We start from the raw sequence: 24838 nt of genomic DNA on the forward strand, positions 1-24838 counted from the left end.
ACTGTTCGAAAATCCAGGCCCCTCATACTCTGTCCAGTGTATGAGTTTGCATTTTAAAAAGTTTAAAAAACATGTCCTAAACCTACAATAATAACCTAATATCCAAAGCTGCTTTGCTTCACACTCCGTCCAGTTTGATTAAGAATTTTCGTATGAGTCTGTAGTTCGAAAAAAGTTAAAAAAAATATTCTGAACCTACAATAACCTAACGTCAAAAGCTACTTGGTGTTGCACACCGTCCAGCTTGATTAAGAAGTGTTGTATGAGTCGACGTTATGGTCACGTTCGGCTTAGTGTCCCTTGTTCACTTGTCGGCGATGTGGGCACGGTCGGCGTAGTGTCCGTCGGCGAAGTGGGCATGGTCGACGTTGTGTCCCTTGCACACTTGTCGACGATGTGGGCACGGTCGGCGTAGTGTCCGTCGGCGTAGTGTCCCTAGTCGGCGATATGGACCTGCAAAACATCGTGTCGGCGTTGTGGGCATTCGGCGAAATGTCCCGGCCTCGTGTAAAATATAAACATGTTACTCTGCGCGAATCAATATTACACTTTCGCTGTTAGATTCCGCTGGGCATATGTTTAATTGTTGCTGTTATAAAATAAAATCATCAGTTCTGGGTGAAAATACGCCACTCGGCTACTGGCACCATTTTACCTTGATGTTTTTCTCGCTGGTCTTTACCATTTGTTCATACCAGATCAGACATCCATCCAAGGTTTTTACACTGGTGGCGAGTACGGATTTTTCCTAGTGAATTTGAGGAACCTATTTCCTTCAGTTAGTTAGCCTATTCCAAGAGATCCGAACAAATCGGAAAAAATATTGAAATAGTTAATACGTAGACCACATACTATCTTAGGTACTTCGATCGCTGGCATTCCACCGTTGATTAGTCGCCTCTTACGGGATGCAGTGTCTTTGCAAATATAAAAACGCAGAAAATCTGAAGCGAAATAAAAATAAAATCTCAATCTCTGGACGTGCCCCCGTTACAAAAGAAAATACTCGTCAAAGTGGTTCTTTATTGAACCTTTTCTATAACGATTCTGAACTCGAGGCTACTTTTCGAGCCGACAGTAGGTAGTGAGAACCATATATCTAAATGTAAGGGAGTACCGGAAGGTACCTACTACATTTAAAGTACTACATGGACAATGACCGCTGAATCTCATACAATTCGGTGCATATTGATTGTTGAACCTTAGTTGCTTGCCCTCGATTTTTTCAATTCCGTATCTCTGGAACTGAGGGGTTAAGGGGAAGAGTAAGGGCAGTAAATTAAAGTACATTTCAAAGTGCAGATGTTGGACTGAAATGAATTGGGTCGCACGTCCCACACAAGAAGAAATTTGCGATTTCTTTCGTCACGCGTTACTTTGAACTTGAAAAAGCACTAATTCTGTGCCAACAATACGCAAAAGCTAATAGATCCTTCAACTTATTGCATACAGGTTCAGTAGGTACGTGTATATTACCTGTTTTTCATTATAGCGACTGGTTGCGTTTTTTCAACCCGTAACAGATTGTCAACATCATCGTAGACACGGTTACAGGTGGTAGACTGATCGTAGTATAATCCCTAAGACTCCAGATTCGTCTCCCAAAATTGTGGTATAACGATACTTAGACTCAAAAATGACTTGTTTTTGCAATTTTAACCAGATTTATGTAATTATACATAGGTGCGTGATTCAGTGTTAATCAAAGAGTTTTTGTGTTCAAGTAATTTTTATTGTATTTTTCGGTTTTAGTTTTGTGGGCGTCTCATATCACGAAATACAACAAAAAAGTATTCGCGCACACGTACCGTGATAGTTTGTACGTGTTAAAAACGTACCTGGAAGCAAATTGAAGTGGAATGACGTCAAACAAGCGATTAATTATACTATGGCATAGCGTAATTAATGAAAGAAATGTTCATTTCAAAATACAATTCACCCTGAACAATCGCATCTGAAGACCATGCCTGGAAATATTTCATCTTTATAATTGTTATATTACGTAGGTACATCATGAACGTTACGTTCTAAATTGTAATTTGCATTAGGTAGGCTACAACTTTGCATTTGCTTTGTTATTCACCTATACAATATAATAAGGAACAAGAACTTTCGATTTCAGCGTTAGATTAATGATTCCTCAAATTTAATTAGAATTAACAAGTTTCTACTGAAGAGGTGCCCAAATTACAACTTAGCAGTACTGTTCAATATCGATCCCTGTTTTGAATGGTTTTTATGACGTTGATAGTTAAGTCATCAGGGCTTGAAGGGATGCGGAAAAGGGACAAAAGGTTAGAAAAAGCAAAGAAGTCTTATGGAGTGCAACAGGTGGTCGTTTTAGAGTTTAGAGCCTTTCTGTTAAATTTACAGACTTGCCTATAGAGGTACCGCAGAGCTAATACGCAAGAAAATAAAGCGCGTTAATATAAGCAAAGAGTGTTCAAGCAGATAAGAGTCGAAATGCTACAATGTTGCCGGTTCTAAAAACCGTACTGTCGTGTAGCGAAATTAATGGATGGCGGTTCAATCATAAATACAGTGCGAATATGTTACTTTATTAATACCTACGTGAATATTTGCAGGTTATTGCGTTATCGGATTAACATGCTAGCGTTTAAATAAATTGTTACCACGAAAGCGTTAGGGTTCAAGGTGCAGAACGTTAATTGCGGATATGTTTGGAGCGATTACATATTTAAAAAAGAAATTTGTCAATAAAAACTGTACACCTCTCTTGTGTACACGGGGTTTTAGTAGACCTACATTAATCGACAATAGGTAAATAATGTATTAATTCTTGATCATGAACGAGGTACTAAGAATGTGTCAAGCATGTGTGAAAGAATTGGAAATGGTGCGAGAAAAGCCGTGAAAGGAGTGTCGAAGATAGAGGCTTACACGAAGCCTGATAGTGTTGTGCCAACGCCGAGCAGAAGACTTAAGGATTAAAAAGGGGCATGAGAAGGTGTGAACAAGGTGTAACTGGTCAAAAACGCCAAAGGAAATTGAGCATGAAGGGGACGTGAAGGAACGAAGACAGAAGACATAAGGTACAGAAGGCATAAAAATAAGAGATTGACAAAGGAAACATCAAAGCAGAAGGGTGTCAAGCGGGCATAAAAAAAATCACAAAAAAACAAGGAAGAAGGAGCCACAAAGGACTAAAAGAGTAGGAAAAGAGGAAATATATGAATTAGAACCCTTGAAGAATACAGAAAGAAGGCGTCAAGATGTTGAAACGAAACTCATTTTCTTTTCCCACACACAAATTCAACTCATGGAGACCGAGTAATGCGTTTGGACTTTTTCTCAACAAAATGTAGTAACTAACACCTATTTTTGATATAAAAATAATCAAAATTGTACGCACGAAAATATAGACATTTTCTGTAAGACCAGTGTATATTTTCGCAAGCAGAGACTGAGCGGGATTCCCCAAAGAATATGATCTTTGCATTCCCTGCGACCATAGAACCTTCCTAATTCATTTGCGTAATTACATAGATTTGCATAATAGTAAAATTATATATTACTAGGTATGTAAAATGAATTAAGCCGAAAAAGGCTGCCCCCCAGGTCACTACTTGCTTCAAATAAAAGAGGCGATTGCCATCACTTCCTTATCCAACTAATCAACTAACTAAAAGATTAATAGGTGTTCCGTGCAATGCAAGTTAATAACAGCCAAAGCGGCAATTGGCTTCTATTAATTTGATGCAACAGTTTTGGATATGAACAAATTAAGGGCAATATTAGCGGGATTTTAAGTACGCCAATTTGACGAAGTTTGATTTATGAAATGAAAGCTCAATTTAATTAATATTGTCGCCAGTTATTAAATTTATTACTATAAGAGTTGCGTAAGCCAACAGAAGTAGTTTCATCCGGGTCTACTTTAATTTTATTATTGTAAACTAAGAAGCCTCTAAAGTAACATCTAAAATCCAGGCCAAGTGAATAATGGCAAAGTAGCGGCCTGTTAAAAGCATCGGAAGATTAAATAAAAAAATTTAGAAATTTAATATTATTGAAAATTCTCCAAAATGGCTAGTCCATTAACCTCGAAATGTTACACAATTAGAGATAGTATGAACGAAAGGTGGGTTCATGCAAATTTAAAAATGTAATGGTATGCGGTGTCAGGTTAGTTCTACATTTACTACTGGCGCCATACAGTCGATTTAAAAGTGCGCACATGTCAGATGTATGCCATTTTTCTATTGATAATCGCCAAATAAAACAATTTCCGTATCCACCATTTCTTCAAAAATCACCTCAATTGGTATATTTTCTCACTTGACGCACCGAATTTTCGGGAAGACTTCTTCAGTTATTGTTCGTAATCACAGTCTATTTAGACTAAGACTTCCTACGCACCTCCGCTCCCAAGAACAACAAATAATCGCTTGTGCTATAAGATCAACCTGCCTTCACCTCGAGAAGTAAGTCGCATCATCGCTTGCGGGAAGTAAAGGAGCAAGACAAAAATAAATAAAAGCTCCATACTGTTTATAGAATTGTTGACCTTTAATTAACAATTAGATCTCGTTCTTTTATAGCGATCTTAGTGAACCTCATCGAGCTGGAGATTAGGGCGAAAACCATGGTGGAAATGCAGGAAATTTAAGGAATAAACAAACGAAATTAGTTTAAAACAAAATCGCTTATCTTTGGGGTTTTAATTAATTGCTTTAATCGTCAATTTGGCTCAATTATTATAGCAAAACAAATGTTTAAAAATAATCCAGCGTGATGAAAGTAAACAAATCAGAAAGTGTAAACCTGGGAAAATCGAAGATTTTACATCTATTAAAAAACTGCCGATCCCAGCAGAAATCTTTCAATGTGTCATTGACATTTTTCAATTTTTGAGATTCAGTACTTGGTCCAAAAATCAGTTCACTTTACAAACAAAAGCTCAAAAAAATTGACACCAAGCCATACTTATGAGCCTTTTTTTGAAATTTGCAACGCCATTGTGGTTATTTACAAATGTCACGCCAATTTGACATATAGACATTCAAAAAATGCGAGTAGCCCGACGTTTATTTTATTATAAAAAATAAGTTTATATGTATTAGCGTTTAGCATAACGGCAATTGTTTCTTGACAGTTTTCGGCGATCAATTCATTCAAATGTGACTACGACTGAATAATTTCCACCTCGTTCCAGTTTCTACAAAAGCTTTTCAAAACTACGGTTATTTTTCAGTCTAAAATACATTGGTGAACAGAAAAAAAGGGGGAGTGTTCAGTTCATTTAACAAATTTAATTTCCGCTTTTTCACTTTTGTGAAAGTTTACGTGAATTTCTGAGCACTCTGTATAAACTTTTTGAAGAACTGCTCAATATTAACTTAGCAATATTTGAAAAAGTATATTTGTCAAAAATTTTCGAAAAAAATTCACAATAATTTCAGTCCGAATTTTGCTTAGATTAAAAAAAATATTAACAAATTCTAACATGACATGTGAGTCAACTTCCGGTATAACCAGAAGTGGTATAAAGTTCAAAATATTTTAATCAAAAAAGACTTCTACAGGGTGCCACAGAATGAATATTCTTAATATAAATTTGTAATAAAAGAAATTGGAAAAATTTTTATACTTTTTTATACAGCTCATGTCACATTAGCCAGTGTATAATGTTTTTCAAGCCGTTATGGCCCTTTCAAACTTTTGACACCCGCAAAAACTTTGAAATTGGTAACGGACCGAAACTAAGCGTGTGTTTGTGATTCGTGTTTTTTTGTGAACACGAGAACTCAAAAACACCTGACCCGATTTTGATGAAAATTGAGATATAGGGGAGTCACAAACGTTCTATTTTGGTTTCGGTCCGTTACCATCTTCGGGGTTTTTGAGAGTGCTTCAGAACTTGTAAAAATTGAGTTCTTTTTACGAAAAAATCATCAGAGAACTCTCCTTGACCAAGGGCACGATTGAAACCGAGGGGAGGGGGGCCCCACTTGTGTCTACAAACTAAAATGTGAAATCAGTCACTGGACGAAGAAGAACAGCTAACGGATATTTCGTCACCTAAAAATGGATTTCAATGCCAAATTTTCTGGATTAAATTTTTAATTTGTTCATAATTTTTTGTCTCCTCATGGTGGAATTTCTTGGCTTCGTCGAAATCTAAATAGCGAGACAAGCTTCAATTAGTAAAGCAGAAGAGTCGCTATTTCCAGTATAGAATCCACTTAGAGAGTAAAATAAATCCTTAGGTACATAGTTGCTTCTAAAGATTGTGGCTCAATTTTGGTGTTAAAAATTATATGTCACTTCGTATTTTTATTTCAACTTACTTTGCTTCCCTTACCAAATCAACGCGCCTGCGCCCCTATCCGGAGTGGCGAGTTCCACAATTTCAGAAATGTTACTCCGTTGAATTTCCCTAAATTTCCATATCTGACATTGTCTACAAAGGTCTTGGGGTCGCATCTCAAAAAACGCAACATGTTTGCTAAAAGCCACTTTCCGGAAATGAACAGAACATAACTTGCATCTGAACGTAAATGTCAAGGATTGTAAGTAAACTGCTCATAAAAAATCCTTCAAATCTAAATAACCAATGAGTGGCTTCTTCTTTTGTACAGCGCAATTTGTCGTCGTCCTCACAGCCTAGGATGTATGCAACATCTTGCGCAAACAGGCATGCATGCTGAGGGGGCTGCACAAAAGCTAGCTTTTCAGTTCCTTTGGAATCCTACCTACCCTTTTTTTGAATCAATAAAGTTAAAGTGAAGGTACTATCGTCCACTCTTTCGTGACCACATTATTAACGACATAATTTTGGGGTATCTGTCTGCAAAATTGATGGAGTGTTTTCCATTCTTGGATTTTGGATCATTTTTCATTTTTGGAAGTATTAGCTTTCCTAGAAGCTTGCTTATGGCTGGTCGGATGCATATGGAGCAGCGAGATGCAAGATGCAACTTCCTTTGGATTCTTGCTAGGTTTTAGGATCATAATTATTTCAGCTTGTTTGAGTGTTTAAGGCAAGTAATTAATTCTCAACATAGCATTAAAGATGTACATAAGAAAAATGATGCTTTCTTTTGGTAACTTTTTTGGGAGATATTTTGTCCATTCCGCAAATGGTCTCCAACAGCTTCCAAGAATGTTAAAAATGTTTCCAGAAGTTTTTGAGGTAAAACCTTTAAGAGCTTTTGAAAGACCTTCAGTGTCCAAACTCAAATACTCATGAGCTTAGGATCTAGATGCGACGTGTACTGAAAATCTTAAAAGAGGAAAGCAAAAACGACTCCTCGACTCGAGACAACAAAGCCAAAGCTGAATTATTCACCGAACACCTGGCCAACATATTTCGACCATGTACATTCCCGAACAACGTTGATGAAAAAGAAATATTAGACTTGCTTGAATCCCTAGTGTAGACGTCACCTCCAATAAAAGACATTAGACCAAGGGAAATCTGGGACTAGTAAGTTTTTCCTAAAAAATGATCACGCACGTACTGAGTACTGAGAATATCTTGAGGTGAGTTTGCATCTCTGGGGGGTCAGGAATAACCCCCAGGATAAAGAAACTTCGATGGCGCTCCCTCTCGAGAATGATGATGACAAATATTGAGTAATCCAGTGATTCCAAAATAAAGTCCTAAGAGAACCATCGCCGATGCTTCATGGTATGTCAGAAATAAGACGTTACATCGTCAGAGACGTAAAGAAACACACTAAGTGTAAAAGTTAAATTTTTTAGGGAGTATTTCCCCATCCGAGGCAGAATCTTTCATAACTTGCAAAAAGAGGAAAAACCAATTGCGAAAATATTTACTCAATTACTAATAAATTAGAATTGAAAATATGTAACGATACTTGTTCCATCACGGGCATAAAAAACTTATTACGATTGAGCTGTCGTATTTGGCATTTCTACATAAGGATCACGTAATATAAAATTGCGAAAAAGTAAATTTTAACTTGTTTTCCTAATTGACTTGTACCGTAATCACAAAGTGGAGCAAGTTTCGAGCATTACTTGAATAGTTCGCGGCCGTATAAGTAAGTAAATTACAATAAATTTCGAAAATTCTAAGAAAATTATAGTAAAAGGGTCGATCACTCTTAAGAGAGAACTCTGCTCTTTCGATTACCATGTAAAAATGTAACCGATAGATGTCGCCCCAATTCTATTAAATGCTTTTCTGAAAACCTACCTTTCGATTTCAACACGAGCTCCAATCGCTTTCCTTTTATCTTTTACGCCGCGTGGTGTCACTTTTAAAATACAAAAAAGGGATAATTACGTCAAAGGGGAGATGTTAACAATAAAGTTTTGTCGCCCGTAGTATACATACAAATTTCAATTCTAATTATTTACAGCGAAATAAAAAAGAATGTCACTTTAGGTACACCTTTTGTCTTGAGCTGTCGTAAACAGATTTGATTACAAAGTCATGTTTAAATTGTTTCCTTTAAATAATTTCCTGTTAGTCAATGCCATTTTTCATGTCTTTCATATTATAAAAAGTTGCACGAGCAATGTAGGAAGTCAATTGGAAGCTCTTTGCGACATACAAATTAGTTCTTTATAGTGTATCAATATCGTAACGTATTCACCCTATAAATTGAAAGGGATGGATACTGGTGCAATTTGTTTCAAATATCTGAAGATTATAGTAATAACTACATTCGAAAAAATAAAATAAAGAAAATTTAAGTAAGTCTAAAGTCTAAAACAATGGTCCAAAAATGAAGTCAACTCAATCTTGAAAATACCCTTTCCCTTGAAATTCGCCTAGATGATAAGGTGTATTTATGTAGAGTGGAACTCTCAGAGCATTGTGGGGCTGTTTGGTGATCATCCCCTATTTTCGCTTTTGTCTTTCTATTCTGGCGTGCGGTTCTTAAGCATTTTTCCATTTTTGTGCAATTTGAATTGCAAACATTCGCGGTAAAACACTTCCAGTGGCGTGTCATGCGTGCTTTGCGCTTGCACTCTAGCACTCCGTTAAAGTAAAAAACTTTCAGAGAAAGATCTAAGTAGTAAAACCCAAAGCGCTAGCCGTAGTTATTCCAGAGCAATCTTTCTTTTAGGGGAAATCTAAAATGAATGGTGCGAAAGTTTTACGTAGACAGAATTTAAGGATCGGATGGGGGTACCTAATAAAAACGATAATTCAGCCTCGACCCCTTTGTTTAACAACAATTTGCAAGTTTCAAGCTGACGCCTCGGCGTGCTATTAAGACAAAAAGTTATTACCATTTGACTCGAGTGTAACACAATTCGCCACAAATCAATGAATCCTTCAAGTATCTAGCAAATTTTGTCCTAAACATAGACGGATTTTAGTCTCCAATTCCATTCACAAACATAATAATTACAGCAATTCATGTCTGAGCTGTCTTTATGGGGAGGATTGTTTTGTTGCAATAATTGAAGTTACATATTTATGGCATTGGGCTTCTGCCTTAGAAACTCGAGTTGTATTTACAGAGGAAGCAATTTATCTTGCATGCTTTCGATAGTTTGAAAACATTGGAATAACTACAATGGTCCGTTGTAATTGTAAATTTTAATTATTCGTTCCAGGTCATTTTTTAAACTAAGGTGGTTTTTGTACGAAATGCTTTTCACAAGTGTCATTAATATCGCACACATAATGGTCATGTTTGTAACTGAGAGTGATAAATGATTCACTCTGCTGTTATTATTACCTGTTGTTCCATTTCAGCGCTCGGAAAACGTTCCATAAGAGACAACTTGAGAATTAAAGGCTCGGAAGAGCGAGTGCGATTTAAATGCGAACAGTATAACGACGGAGCCGTAACTTCGTTTCTTTTGCAAGTCTATCGTTTGTAGGAGGATTGCAAACGGCAGTTAATGGGAAAAGGTGAAGGGCAGCTTTGAGATTACTTGCTAAAGAGATTGTAAGTGATAATTACCGTATCGATGGCGGAATCCTAAATTTAGGGCGAAAATAAGACCTCCGTCTGAAATACATTCGCCAAGGAAAACCTATTTCTTAATATCACTTTAACCTTGCTCGATTTAATTCGGTAATGGCCGAGGGAAAATATGGAGAAAGTGATTTGTCTCCATGAACAATTACAACTGAACGAGAAGAATGTTTAATACCACGTTGTAATTGAAACTGATGTATGAATAGTTGCGTACTAGAATGTTTAAAATTTGAACTATGCATGTCCGCCAAAGTTCTCTTTGAACGAGATAGTATTCGAGCTAATTTAGACACTTATTGGAGAAAATCAATACGCTTTCGTTTAAAATGACAATTGATGTTATTTAATGTGAGAAAGGGTTGAGTTCGCAAAAGCTTTTAGAGAACAGGAAATACGTCTTTATCCTTAAGGAAAGTGGACAAAATTATTTCCTTAGAATTATTTCATTTTTCACAACACTCGTTTAAATGGCATGACTATGTATCTGAGAACCAAAAAAGAATAAAGTTTATAAAATTAGTCTTTGGCTCGCAGCCACATACAAGGTACAAAATCGTTCTCGAAATCAATTGGAAACTATGCAGCTTTGACAATAAAATTTCCATATAACTCGGCTACCCATACAAAATTAATCAGATGACAAAAAGTAGCTAATCTCAAGTATTGGAATGCGTTTTGTTCCCGCAAATACAAAACAGAATTAATTATTGTGCTGATTGTTAATTGACTCGCGTAAATTGCTGTTGTAGGAGCATTGACGTTAAGTATAACATTACACCAAAACCTGTCTTAACAAAAGTACAAAGTAATTAATTCTCAATTCCAAGTGCAATATGTATCAATTTTGACCTAGCGTACGTCACTCGCCCCCAGATGAAGCACCCTGTTAATAAACAGTAAAAGAAAGGAAATGTCCTGCAAGAAATTCAATTATAAATTAAACAATGTAGCGTCGATCTTTCAAAATACAGGACCATCCACGAATTGCTGTAATATTTATTAGATCATTTAATTCTACACACTCGTATTGAATATAATTCCTAAGTGTCCACACTGTATCTAAATATAAATAAAAAGATGTAAATTACTGGGGAATTTATTGAGGGTTGTGGCGTGAAATCACTGCCACCAATAATGAACCACTTGTCCACAGCGATACAATCGTAAATGCATTAACAGAAAGGTACCTTTTGGGTTTGCTAATATATTTCTGTGCACATTTTTATCTGGATTGGTGCAATATATCCGTAAATTTTATGGAATCAAATCGTAAATTCCATTTTTTTAAAAAATCCAGCATTACTTATTTGTCCCGATTTTCGAAAGTGCATAATTATTGGAATCATTTACTAGTAATTGAAGCCGTTATTTTTCTAGAGTAGGTACATAAATTGTTTACGGGATAGATACACCCCATATTTGACCACATATGGATAGAAGATGTTGGCCAGATATTTAAGAAAGGCTTCAGATTTCATCAACCCATTTGAACTACGTGTATGTCCAATTCGCCAAGTGATCTTTGGTTAAAATTTCAAAAATATTTCCATATAAATAAGATAGTTGAAGATTTTTCTTGGTCGAGGTGCCAGAGCAATAAGCTACCGAACGCAAAAAGAACAAACTAAATATCTTTAAAACTGTTGATTGAGAAGTCTGATCGAAAAAGTACGAATTGTTTTGGATTCTACGCACCAAAATTAATAAGAAAAAGTGTTTTCCCGAGAAATTGTGGTGCAGTCGATTTTTGGAAAAAAGGAAGGTTATACACTGCCTTTTTTGCCACGAAAAAAACATTGTCTCAGATCTTCCCGGAAAAAAAATTTTCTCATAGAACATGGCCTGTAGAATCCATAATTTCAAACAGTTCCAAGATTGGGCTACTAGTTCAAAAGTTACAGCCCTTTAAATTTTTTTTTCGAAATTGGTTTCTAGTCTATTTTTGATTGAGAGGTCTGATCGAAAAAGTACGAATTGTTTTGGATTCTACGCACCAAAATAAATAAGAAAAAGTTTTTTCCCGAGAAATTTTGGTGCAGTCGATTTTTGGAAAAAAGGAAGGTTATACACTGCCTTTTTTTTTGTCACGAAAAAAAATTGTTTCAGATCGTCCCGGAAATTTTTCTTATAGAACGTGGCCTGTGGAATCCATAATTTCAAACAGTTCCCAGATTGGGCTACTAGTTCAAAAGTTACAGCCCTTTGAATTTTCTTTCGAAATTGGTTTCTAGTTAATTGAGAAGTCTGATCGAAAAAGTACGAATTGTTTTGGATTCTACGCACCAAAATTAATACGAAAAAGTGTTTTCCCGAGAAATTGTGGTGCAGTCGATATTTGGTAAAAAAGGAAGGCCTTTTTTTAGGCCGTCAAAAAAAATTGTCTCAGATCGTCCCAGAAAAAAATTTTTCTTATAGAGCGTGGCCTGTAGAATCCATAATTTCAAACAGTTCCAAGACTGGGCTACTAGTTCAAAAGGTACAGCCCTTTGAATTTTCTTTCGAAATTGGTTTCTATAGGTAGGGACGGAAAAAGTGACCACAGTAACGCCTTCCAACATGCGCTAAAAGTTTGCTGAGATAAAAAAAAATGTTTGGACTAAGTTTGAGTATATCTAGTGAATTTCCTAGAGCTATTTAACGAATGATAAAATTTTCAGTTGTGAGAGGACGAGTTTCATTATTTCTTCTGCGTATAGTAATGAATTCACATTTCTTGGGATCACATTAACTTTCTACGTCCATAATAAAATTCAAATGCTACATTTTGCGCGTTGTCGTTTAGCTCGTATTTATAGGTGTATAAGATGTGACTGAGAAATATACAAAGTATTTCCAAAGCTGTATCACATCAAAAGGCAATAAAAACGAAAGTATCTTTGTCAACAATTTTACTGTTTCGGAATTCTGTCGTTGTTTAGGCTTTCTATAAGTTTACTGTTTATTTAACTGTCCTTGTTTCTTTATGTGCTATTGAACAATTTTTGACTTAATGTTAACACAGATTTGCGAAGGAATTTTCTTATACACGAGGGACATCATGCAGTCTGCAGATGTTTCCTATTGGCATTTATTTGGAAAACTTACAGGGAAAGTGGATTAGAGATGGATACTTGGGAAAAGGTAAAAGCCCTTTTAAAGCTTTCGTTTTCTGATCAAAGATCTGTCAATTGCCTATTTAATGAATTCCACAGCCTTAAACCAAATATTAAGGAAAATGGTTATAATTTTGGTGTACGACACCAATACACGAGGAGTTTAATTTTTTCCGCAATCAATAATGACTCAAATATGACCTTAGAAGCCAAAAAAGTAGCTCAAACAAGTAACATAGAACAAATAATACTAATAACTTTTCTTAAATATTTAGCACCTAACATACAAACTAATGTACGAAACCCAGATAGTTTAGAAAAAGCTATGCAAATTTTATTTCTATTTCTAATGAAGGAAGAAAAATGTTCAACAAACTTTACCGTCACCTTCTTTTAAGACGCCACTTATGCAAAGGCCTGTTCAATTCACAAAAGTTTTTTCAAAATCAAACACCCAATTGTTTTGGACTCTGCAAACCATTCTGGTCAACCAAACTCAAAAAATTTCACCAGTCAACCGACCCCTATTAATCTTACACCAGTTCAACATAATTTTTTTACAAATCAACAAGTTGTCAAAAACCCACCCTCTAAGGGTAATGTTTGGAAACCTACAGGAAAGGGACCCCTGGAACGACAAACTCCAATGTCAGTCGTTACTAAAACATCAAGACATCAAGAATTACATAATCTTGTACAAAATGAACCGACAAATTTTGACAATGACTTAAACATCGATAATGAATATGCTGTAGATGTAGATTATGAATACGCTAATTCAGAGACGTATGTGGAAAATAACACACCTACAGACGAAAATCTCTTTGAACAACCATCACCGTATAAAGACTTTTCTCAAATTGCAGATTCAGATAATCTAAATTTTCCCCCAGTTGCCTTTGGAGTGAACTCCACCTAGCAAACGACCTTGGACAATTACCCTTCATTAAGGCCCTACACAAAGATAATACAATTGAGCTACTAATTAATTCTGGTAGTCACATACCTTTAATTAATTTTCTGAAAATATTTATATTAAGCCTAACGTTACCAAAACTTCATGTGGCCAAAGGGTGACCCTGTATGAAGTCCGTATCCTAGCTTTCGACAAATTTAACGCTAAAGAGAAAATAATATTTGTGCTTTTTGACTTTCACCCTTTCTTTGACGGGATAATTAGCTTCCGTGATATAAGGAACCTGGGTTTTAATTGGAACTTAAAGAAAATTACCTTTGTAGAGGAAATTTAAAAATTATGGTCCATCAAACCTCCCCTTCCGAGTATAACTGCTTGAACATAACTATAAATGAAACTTCTTATACAGATGGAACCTTTTATACTCCAGGTAACTGTATTAATAATCATTGTTTCCATACCTGAAGGTATAGTCAATACTAAAAATGAACGAGCTTTAGTAGAAATCCATAATGTCAGTATCGAAGACACATATTTTAATTTGCAAGAACCCTTAGTAGTATACCCTCTAACCGAAATGGAATTATATCAAAGTGAAATTAGCTATAATCATGAAACTTCTAATTAAAATCAAATTGAAAACCTTAACCATTTAAACGAAGAAGAGAAGCACGAACTCCTAAAGTTGTGTAACCAATGATGATCAAAGGATGATCAACGAAATCCTAAAGAAACACATTAACAAAACCTGTTTAGTTTATATGGTGATGTATTCTCCACTAATCTAGAGGAACACATTATAAATTTAAAAGAAATATTTAAAAGTTTAAAGGAACATAATCTCAAGGTTCAACCCGATAAGATTTGAAAAATTTCGTTTTTTGTCGGCTTATTTCAGTTTCAGAACTGCATTTTGTTAAGCATCAAAATACGCAACTTTGACACATTTAAACTACCTACCTATCTCTTACAGTTACCGGGATCATATTCCTGTGAAAACCGCGTTTTCCAAAATCATTTCCTATTTATAAATAAAAGCTGGATTAGATTTACGTGTAAGTCTAGTAAAATTCCTTGACCCATTCCAAAAAACTGATTTGGACGATTATTGCGACAGCTGCTAACTGCTGATTTTAGTTTTAAGGACGATGTATTTTTTCAAGAGTCTACTTTCGGAAAATAACAAAATTGAAAGGACAGAAAGTTAGGTAGTTAAAGAAACGTCAGTTTCTAATTAAGTTTCCCAACTTTATGAAATAGGGAAACAGGTAGCCAAATTGCGTAAATTAAAAGTTTGAACGTACGACAAAAGTTAAATGGGTTTCTTTAGCAATTACAATAACCTTCAGTTTTAAGACATACTAAATATGATCGTTATCACATATCGCATAAATTGATGTATGCTAATCAGGAAAACTTGGTTAATCACTTAAGTTGCACAGCTTGATGGTTATTACGATGTTTCTCTTCGTCGAACAGTTCTTTATTTCTAAATTCCGGTGACATCAAATGGATTTTAAAGCAATTGCTATATGAGGTAGCTGTTCATTTACAAAGATTATAGAGTAAGCTCTATCGAAGAACGATAACACAAAGCATACATTGAGGAGTGACGATTTACTTAGCTGTTTGCGAAAATAATTGGATGCAACGTACTTGCATACGACTAATTTAGTCTCTAACTAAGAGATATTTGCGTCATTCTGTACGAAAGCTAGCGAAGAAAGAAGTAATAAGCGACCTCATTAGACAACAAAAAAGCTTTGGTTGGGTTTACTTGGGGTTTTTAGAAAAACTACAAGTTACTTGGAAATGCCTTCATCATTATTTAATATGTTACGTAAATTTCTAGAACGGCTTAGGTGTCAAACATGACATCAAAGTACCTACCCAGTCCTTTGGGAAAAGTTCGATATTTCAGAATGATTGTGTTTTATATGGTAGCTTTTCATTTACAAAGGTTATAGTGTAATCTCTATCGAACAGAAGAGAATTTAGAGTTTTCCAAGAAGACGTTCGCCTTCGTTTTTATTTTACTGGCAGGCGTTTTTCACGGATCCGCTGTATCTCCTTCATCTTCCTGCTTCTGCTCCTCGTTGTGCTTCTGCTTCTGCTTCTGCACATACGAGTATAGGTACAGGGAGTACATATAAGTATGTAAAAAAATTGGGCGGGGGAGGGATCAAAACAAGCACTTTTTCCAAATAAAACGACAGTCCAACGTGTTTCGTTTGGAAGCCACCCCCATAAAAGTGATTGATATACAATCTTTTTTTACAATTTTCGATGTATTTAGCGTTCTTGGGTTTTTTGCTACTGCTCTCAATAGTTCTTAATTTATAAACCGCTTTTGAGTACAAAAAATATGGCACCAAATGAACATTTGCGCAGTCCAAATTATTCCAAAAAAAATCAACACGTAAAAACAACAATTACATTCGTAAAGGAGGCAGTTTCGGAAATATTCCTTTTGCTCGAATTACGATTAGACTGTAATATCCATTTGCGGTGCGCCATTGTTGTCATTTAATGAATTCATCTTCTGTTAATCTGTCGACTAAAATAACGTGGGTCAGTTTGTATTCTCATAATTTGGGTTTTCAGTTCATAGAGTTCTGCGCCCACGTCATAGTTTCACTGAATTCGATTTACCACTTCCGCTTATTTTCAGATTGTGATTTGAGGTTTTTCTGGCGACAGAATGAGGGTTTCATCGATCCCTCCCTGATTGGTTGCTATATAGGTACGATGGTGCTGCTTATCGTCAAAAGTAGCTACACTTTAAAATTGAAAAATAAATATCAGGTCACATAAACTTCGTATCGAATACGATATAGTAAAATGTCTTCTATAGACGCTTTTCGAAAATATTTTATATCGAAGATTAAATTTAACTAGATTGGCACAAAAATATTAGATGAGCTCAACTGTGAAATTGTAAAAGCTCGCTGTATTTCTAAATTTGGTAGCTAGTATTTGCCGTGCATGTTTGTAAATTCGACAACTTTCGGTAATTGCGTTCGATATAAATAAGTCATTAAGCACTCTTGCAACACATTTATATCGACTTCTCATTTTATTCCGCAAAATGGGTTCAGCTCTGCCGTGCTAACGTTCTAGAAGTTCTTGCGAGATAAACTTTAGTTTGCCATTTGCCAGTTCTCCGACGTAATCCCTGTATTTTATAAACGCCCTTGCTTTCATAAATATTTCAATTATCTAAATTGAGTGTAGGGCATCACGAAAACTATGCAATACACAACAACTTTCATGTTTTAGCCGTGAAACTGAACTAAACTATTTTCTAGTTTTCTTCTTGTTTTATCCGCCTCACCTTCCAGCGAACGGTGAGATCAGTAATAACTACTCGAATTTCATAATCTTCTTTTTTGGGAAATTTCTACCTCAATTTACTTAAACTACGGCTTCGCGTTCCTTACTACGTTTCAAAACATAACTAATTTACAGGAATTGCTCTTGTGTGATCACTATTAACGTTAACTAAAGTATTATCCTTAGAGTAGACACAGCCTAGGTGTGGATAATGTAGACAAAAGTTCCTCGAATCATCAAGACAATCGGACTCCCAATTTCCCTTGGTTCCAATTTCGTTGTGGTGAGGTGATTGAGGAAGTTAACTCATTGTTAATATCTTTCAAATCCAATCCAATACGTCCAAGACGAGATCGAAGTAGGATCTGAGGGAAGGTTTTAACATAACACAGACCAACTCAGAGATTGAATTAACAGAGGAAAGGGGCCTAGGGGGACTAGGGGTCTAGTGTTCAGCTTCTCCTCAAAAAGATGCTGTAGTTAAGCGCATTAATCTGCAGGTGAAGCAGTAAACACTTAGAGGGAGAGAGACGCATAATCAGTTCCTCGTTACGCCACGAATCTTAATGTTCAAAAATGGCGGTACATAATTGTTTATTGGTTAGTGGGGTCCAATCACAAATGCGTTCAAAGTCCCACGCCATTCAAAAAATGCAGATTCGGCACCTGGGGTTTTTAATCGCGCTTAGCTAAAAAACAAAATGTATTACTTATTATATTCTAGGAAGTAATAATAAGGTGCGCAATTAATTGCGTTCATGTCTTGTATACGATATTGCAACCGCCGATGATAAGAAAACAACTTATCAGTTTTGTAATTGAAATTATCTTTGCAGCATCCGAAAGCTTTCTTCTATACCGTGGATTTTTACGATTAGTTTATCACATCAGGGGATCAACCATTTAATTAAAGAAGTTGTAATTTTTGGACGTTTTCACTAGAGTACGTCGTGCCGGCTGGGAACACCACCGGGCCCTTCCACAAATTTTTTGAATTCGAGATCGTATTGCATCATCTTGTAAGTTTGTAAGTTGAATTTCCAGATACGCTTTTGATACGTTCCTTTCCGTTAATTCTAAACGCGATTGCTTTCCTGCATCTTGTTTTATAGTGGATACCGTGAATAATTTGTGCCTCCGTTCCCGCTTAGGGAAATTACTGCCATTTTCGTGTGCCGTAATTTTGTTTTAGCTTCTTCGTCAGTGACCAACATTCCGAAATCTGGAATTGACCTTTTGTCTCCAGATGATTTGCCCGTGGTTTCCAAATTTCCGACACCGCATCCAATCGTCTTTGACTCCTGGTGGCGCCCGAGGTTCAGTACCGTTCCGCCAAGACTACCGCACCGATCCGTCGACTGCTACAGTTGATTTGTAACTAATAAGATTGTGAACAAGTAAATTGTATTTTTTTGAATTGTACTGATTTCGGAAATGTAAAGCCCTTTGTGTGTTCACTATATTCTAGAGTTCGTCACAACCGAGCCCTAAAGCAGCTACATGGTATTAAAGATCAAAAGTCCTTACAAAATGAATATGTAGAAATGAGGTATATCCCGTGGACCGCAATCGTCCAGATAAATTCTTTACGTTATCACGACGAAAATTTGTTTAGGAAGACACTTCCGCTAAATATTTATTTACCTATTCTTCTCCTAACGTTTATCGACAATGGAGATGTTCATCAAAAACACTTCAGCTACCTTCATAGTTCTTGGATTTGAGGAAACAATGCACGTAAAAGGTACGTAATAAAATTTTTTTGTTTAGAATGAAAGATGCCTTGTATGGGTAAGACCTTGAACGAACGGGAGAGTGAGGAACTGAAAAGTCAAATTAGGGAAAGGGAGGTGTAGAGTGGTTTCATCTAGAAATGTGTCGGTGTGACAATGTTGAATGAGGCGAATGGGAGTGGGCGTTTTAAAAATAGAAAAGGTGGAGATTTTGGTAGGATAGTGAAAATTTTGTTTTGGTCAAGAGAAATGTCAATTAAAAGTTGTTTGTAAATCCAAAAATTTGTTATTTAAGATGCTGTGACAACACGCATAGTTTTTGAGTTATGAAACGTGGAAGTGGAGGGCGATAATGCTTAGATTCTTTTGACGGCAATTGGATTTCCCACCATTTACGATACTGGAATCATTGAAATTATTTAGTTCAATCACTTTTATTTGATGTTTGAATATTGAGTTTTTGAAGTATACGTCATCCTCGTTTGTGAAGTTAAACAATCAAGAAGATGGCGTCTAAATTCAATAATAAGAAGTCCGCATACCGTAAACATTATACAAGGGTTCTTGTCACGTGTGTTTATGAACCCAGTAACTTTGTTAGTTTGGGCAAGCAGAGTGGGTAAGTAAATTACATTTCGCTTTAAAATCTAGTTATCATTGTGGCCTTTTAAAGTCATCTTTAGTGACGAATAGTGGGGTGACAGTCTCAATTTCTACGTGATATTTCAGCATTTGGCACTTTTGTGTAAGTCATACTGGGCAGGGTGAGTTACACAGCAACACACTATTGGCTTCTGAATTACAGCCACATAATAGAATAACCGCGAATAGGCTATAAAAGAACGAACCACTTGCAATATTTCAAAGGTCTAAAAAAGTATAATTAAATGAAAAATTAATCCAACGTAATTACAATCGACACAAGAAAATCCTGAAAGTGGCGGTGCTTTTTTCTCTTACTTGAAGAGATACAATTTGAAAGCTTTTGAAGTTTCGATAACTTTTAAGGAAAACTGTAACGTGAGCATCTTGTGTAGTTAAGTATCTGAGCTAGAGTGAATCTCAAATTATAAATTAATACGTGGCACTTTTCCCTTCCGCGATTTTAAAATTCAATTCTAACCCAGGAAAAGAATTTTTTACTGTCGTTGTAGAGGGTGAAGTTTTTAGTTAAATTTTATATTCTGATCTGTTTTTCAAACGAATAATATAAGAAGGAAGAATACATAGACAATGATATGTTGATGGAAGTTACAAACTGTAATGGGAACTAGGATAACTGAAGCAGAAACAAAGCGCATTTAGGCAAAAAAGGATTTCTAATGATCCATAATATAACCGAAGGCGAAATTTCTAGAAAGGGTTCAACATTTCCTTGCGAGATAAAATCGCATCACATTATGGTAGTTCTGCAGTTAAACATAAATCACATCAGCGCCTGTATCGATCAAAACTAAAAACTATAAGGAGACGATATCTTCGCGTTCTTATCTACCACGTCTTCCGTACGTCGAAATCTTGTTTATTTATGATAAATGGATTTTCACTTTATAGTTTTTCTTACGCGGAAAGCCATCGTGGGATAAATTACGGCTTCTATCCAATATACTTATATATGGTTTCGGTTCAGATTTACGCAATAAAGATAATTTTTATCATAAAACACTTTCTGCCAATAGAGTGTTCTAATTCAGTGTGCATTTTGCTGTCAAGTATCAACAATTCTAGTTATTTATTACAAACGCCTCAATCAAGTGTCATTCGCTTTGAAACCCAAACCAATCTCACGAAGCACTCCATTGTGGAACATTGATTTACTCTTGGGGGTTGTTAGTGTTGTGCTTGAAAATAGCGTACATAGTGTTATTCTAATAAAGGGTTAAATTTGAAACTGAAAAATTAACTCGCTTAAAACAAAGCGAAACAAAACAAGTAAAATTAAGTTCATACGAAAATGAAGAATCAGAGGAAAGAGAACAACAAAAATCATATAAAGTACATAACCATAAACCAAAACATCAAGTATGTATAACGTCAGTAATATAAAAATAGCAACTATCACAAAAATCTGAGAAATTATCAAGACATAGGACATAGGAAAAGAACATGATGGTGAAATGGGAAAGAAACACAAAAAATACACTAACTTCGAACAAACCAAAGAGGAGATAAAGAACGACACATGAAAAGAGGGAATAAAGCAACCTCGGAAGCAACTAAACAATAAAAATTTGAGACAAATTTGTGAAGCGAGATATAAAAACACGCAGAAAGAATTATAGGAAATAAAGGAAAACAAGTAAATTTATAATAGACCATACAGCGAAATTAAGCCTAGGAAATTGCAAAAATTTGGAAAAAATATTACAATAGAGAGAGGATAAAAAAAGCAAGAGTAGCGAAGACAAAAGTGGGCCAAACAGAGCACAAAAATTGAAGATGTAATAAAAGGACGAATGCTCAAATAACTAGCTTCAAGGTAAATTTGTGTACAGGACAGATCAACTTCAACGGATGACTCGCTATTGAAAATAATTGTTATGTACACAACTTTAAACTCCCACTTGTTTGTATGCCAAATTGGGCCTCGTAAGTTTGCCCCTCAGAAAACTGGCCCCCAAAGCGACCATTAGCGTCGAGTGAGACGTTTGTTCTTTCCCCCAATCGTCCGATCGCTCGCTCGATAGCTTCATGTTCATCCATTTAAAAGATTACGATTACGATGAAATTTTGCGATATTATAGCAGATGTAAGCAAAGCGAATTAACTCAACCTTAGAGAGAGAAAGAGTTTGTGGATAATTGGTAAACAAGGAAACAAGTTTACCTCTATACAATTAATTATGTAAATTTTTTCAATTTTACGCGTTATGCCCAGAAACCCGTTTATTTAGTAGAAATCTTCTTTTATTATAAAGTATTAACAAATATAACATTCGATCTTGAATTATTTAACTTATTTGAGCCTACTTTCTTTTCATCCTTTTGGTATTGCCCAAAATTTTACCTAATTTTTGAAGAAAGTGATAGTGATATCTCCATGGAATAATAATAAATAATGTAGTAGGCTACAATGTCAAAAAAATAATTAATAATTGTATTTTAATTAATTTCTCCAACGTACTGTCCCTAATCTTCATTGCTCTGGGGCCTCGCTCTTCATGTAATTTAGGAAGAATACATTTTTTATAAAATTCAGTTAATTTAGGAAGCACTACGTTTAGCCATTCTCTTTATAAATTTTTTCAATCGTTTTCGGCGTAATGTAATGTTTATTGTTATGAACGAAGGAAAAATTATAAAATTTTAGAGATAAAGTCTTTTAGGCTTTTTGTAGAAAAAAAATTACGAATCCACTATTGTTTCCTATTTTATAAATTCAGAAACCATAAAAATTTAAAAATTAAAAACTGTCGGGTTAATAAAGTCGACAATTCCATGGAATTATGTAACCAAACAAAAGCGCCATTTGCGCCATTAGTTAGCTTTGTTTGATCTCAAACTGTCATGGCACCACTGATTTTCTATTTTCTTAAACGTGCCAGTTTTTAGTTATCCAATTTCTTGGTTTCAATTTTACTATGCATGGATTCGTAATTTGTTTCTCCAAAAACCTAAAAAGACTTTATCTCTAAAATAATTAGAGAAGTCAATCGGAAATTAGTCACCACCCGGTATATTGAAGCAAGGTGAACAAGTTACAGAATCCTTGAATTTTCCTCTTATTTGTACAAACTTTTTATGTTATAGCACAAATGTATACATATTATGTATAGTTAGTATTACAGGGTGTAGAACCGGTTTACGCACCATAGGGATTGTAATGCGAATTTCTTTATATCGAAATATTTTCTCCCCTAATTAATTTAGAGAAACGTTGTAAATAAGTTTCTTGCAGCTTGAAAAATTCTGCGTCTGCTCATGTCCTCAGCTATTATTTTTCAATTCGGGAAACCGGAAAAAATAAATAAATTAGAATTTAGTATTTGCGTAAAAACCGAATTTTTGTTTCAATAATTTCATTTTGCTAAAATCACTCGTGCCGTGAAATTATTGGAACAAAAGATTTATAATTATAATATAATCCGTAATTTTCTTAATTTCTCCGATTTCCCCCAACAAAAAATTACAAATGGGCACATGAATAGACGCAAAATTCTACAATCTACCAAAAATTTATTTACAACTTTGCTGTAAAGTAATTAGGGAAGAGAATATTTCAATATAAATTACCCTATGGTGCATAAACCAATTCTACACCCTGTATATAGTTATAGGTAGGTATTTCCCATTATATTCAAAAATTCGTGTCTATTTATGTATTATTATGTATATATATACAAAAAAAATCGGAGCCGGCCGTCTAAAAAACCCAGTCCGGAATACGGTGATGCCTACCCTCGTTTTTCTGACTCTCCTATATGTACGTCATTTGATTCGGTTAGTTAGGCAAATCAGTACTCAAATTTTTACTGGATTACAATACGGGACTGTATTACTAGAATGTAACAGCCGTTACAATTTGAAACTCAACGGCCGGGCCTTAAAAAAGGGTACGTTACATTTTGTGGGCTTTAAAGAAGGGCTGCACGTTACAACTGACAAACCGCTTGATTTTGCCCCACATTTGACAAGAAAGAAACAAGGAACAACTTTTTTACATCATCTTTAGAGTAATTGTATTATTACGAGTTATTAATAAAGTAAGGGGAGTTCATCATAATATATAAATCATAAGAGTGTACCAGGCAACCTCAAATAATGCTTATTTAATGAATTATATTTGGCCCGAAGTTGTATTGTTTACGAGAATGCTGCCAAAAGTGTACCGTTATTAATAACAAACGTCTAAGCAAATTCTATTGTGCTTGCAATGAAAAGCCTTGTTCATAATTAAAAACGAACATTTGCGGCATTATTGTCATTTCAACGTAGATATTTCATTTTTAGTTTTGCGTAAATGCAAGTCTTAAAAAATTGAAATTACCCGCGAGTGGCGCGAGTGTTAATAACCAAGTCGGTTAGCGGAGCAATTTTCCATTAAATGAACGGCACGTCAACAGCAAATATAATTACTGCTGATGGTCCAAAAATGAAACGAGCTCGAAATCGGATTAGCAGGAAGAATCAAATGTATAATAATTACGTTAACAGGTGTAATGTGGAAAAGTCGCGTAAGTGCCCCTGAGAGTTAAACGTGGGCGAAAACCGTTATTGAGTTGCATTCTTAATGCAATTGTGCACTGCCCACGTGGAGGAGCTTTGGTACTCAAATTTTGAACGTGAAGTTTGTATAAGATGCGTCTCTGTAAACAGTGCAGGCTGAAAATCGCGCGAACATCGAAAACGTTACGGCCTTTCCAATGTTTTGGAAATCATTCACATGCGTAGAGAACATGTGCTTAAGGTGGTCGAATCAGATTAGCGATAGAGGCACAGAGGCACCCGGGTGGCGACCGTAGCTGGCGTCACAGATCTCGCCTCATCTCTATGACAACAGAGTTCGCTTCACGCAGGTGCCAGGACAACCCCTATATTATATCCAATTCTTCGGAAAGGGATTCAGTACTGCATAACTTCCTTATCGGCGAACTTTCATATAAACGCCGCTTACCGTCATACTTAATGTTGTTACACTCAATTTCGTACGAAGTCCTAAAAAACAATTTTCAATGGGGAAATTAAAATAGTAATGACATTCGCTATGTAGTACTAGTGCATGTATTCACTTTCGAGGAAATTTCCTCGTTTTTAATTAAAACCTAATTGAAGTCAAATTTAATTTTAAATTGGTGTCTCGATTAGTGATCGCTTGGAACAGGAAATTCTGTTC

This window comes from Photinus pyralis, unplaced genomic scaffold, assembly GCF_008802855.1.
Source record: "Photinus pyralis isolate 1611_PpyrPB1 unplaced genomic scaffold, Ppyr1.3 Ppyr1.4_unclustered_Scaffold4778, whole genome shotgun sequence".
Classification (NCBI taxonomy): Eukaryota; Metazoa; Arthropoda; class Insecta; order Coleoptera; family Lampyridae; genus Photinus; species Photinus pyralis.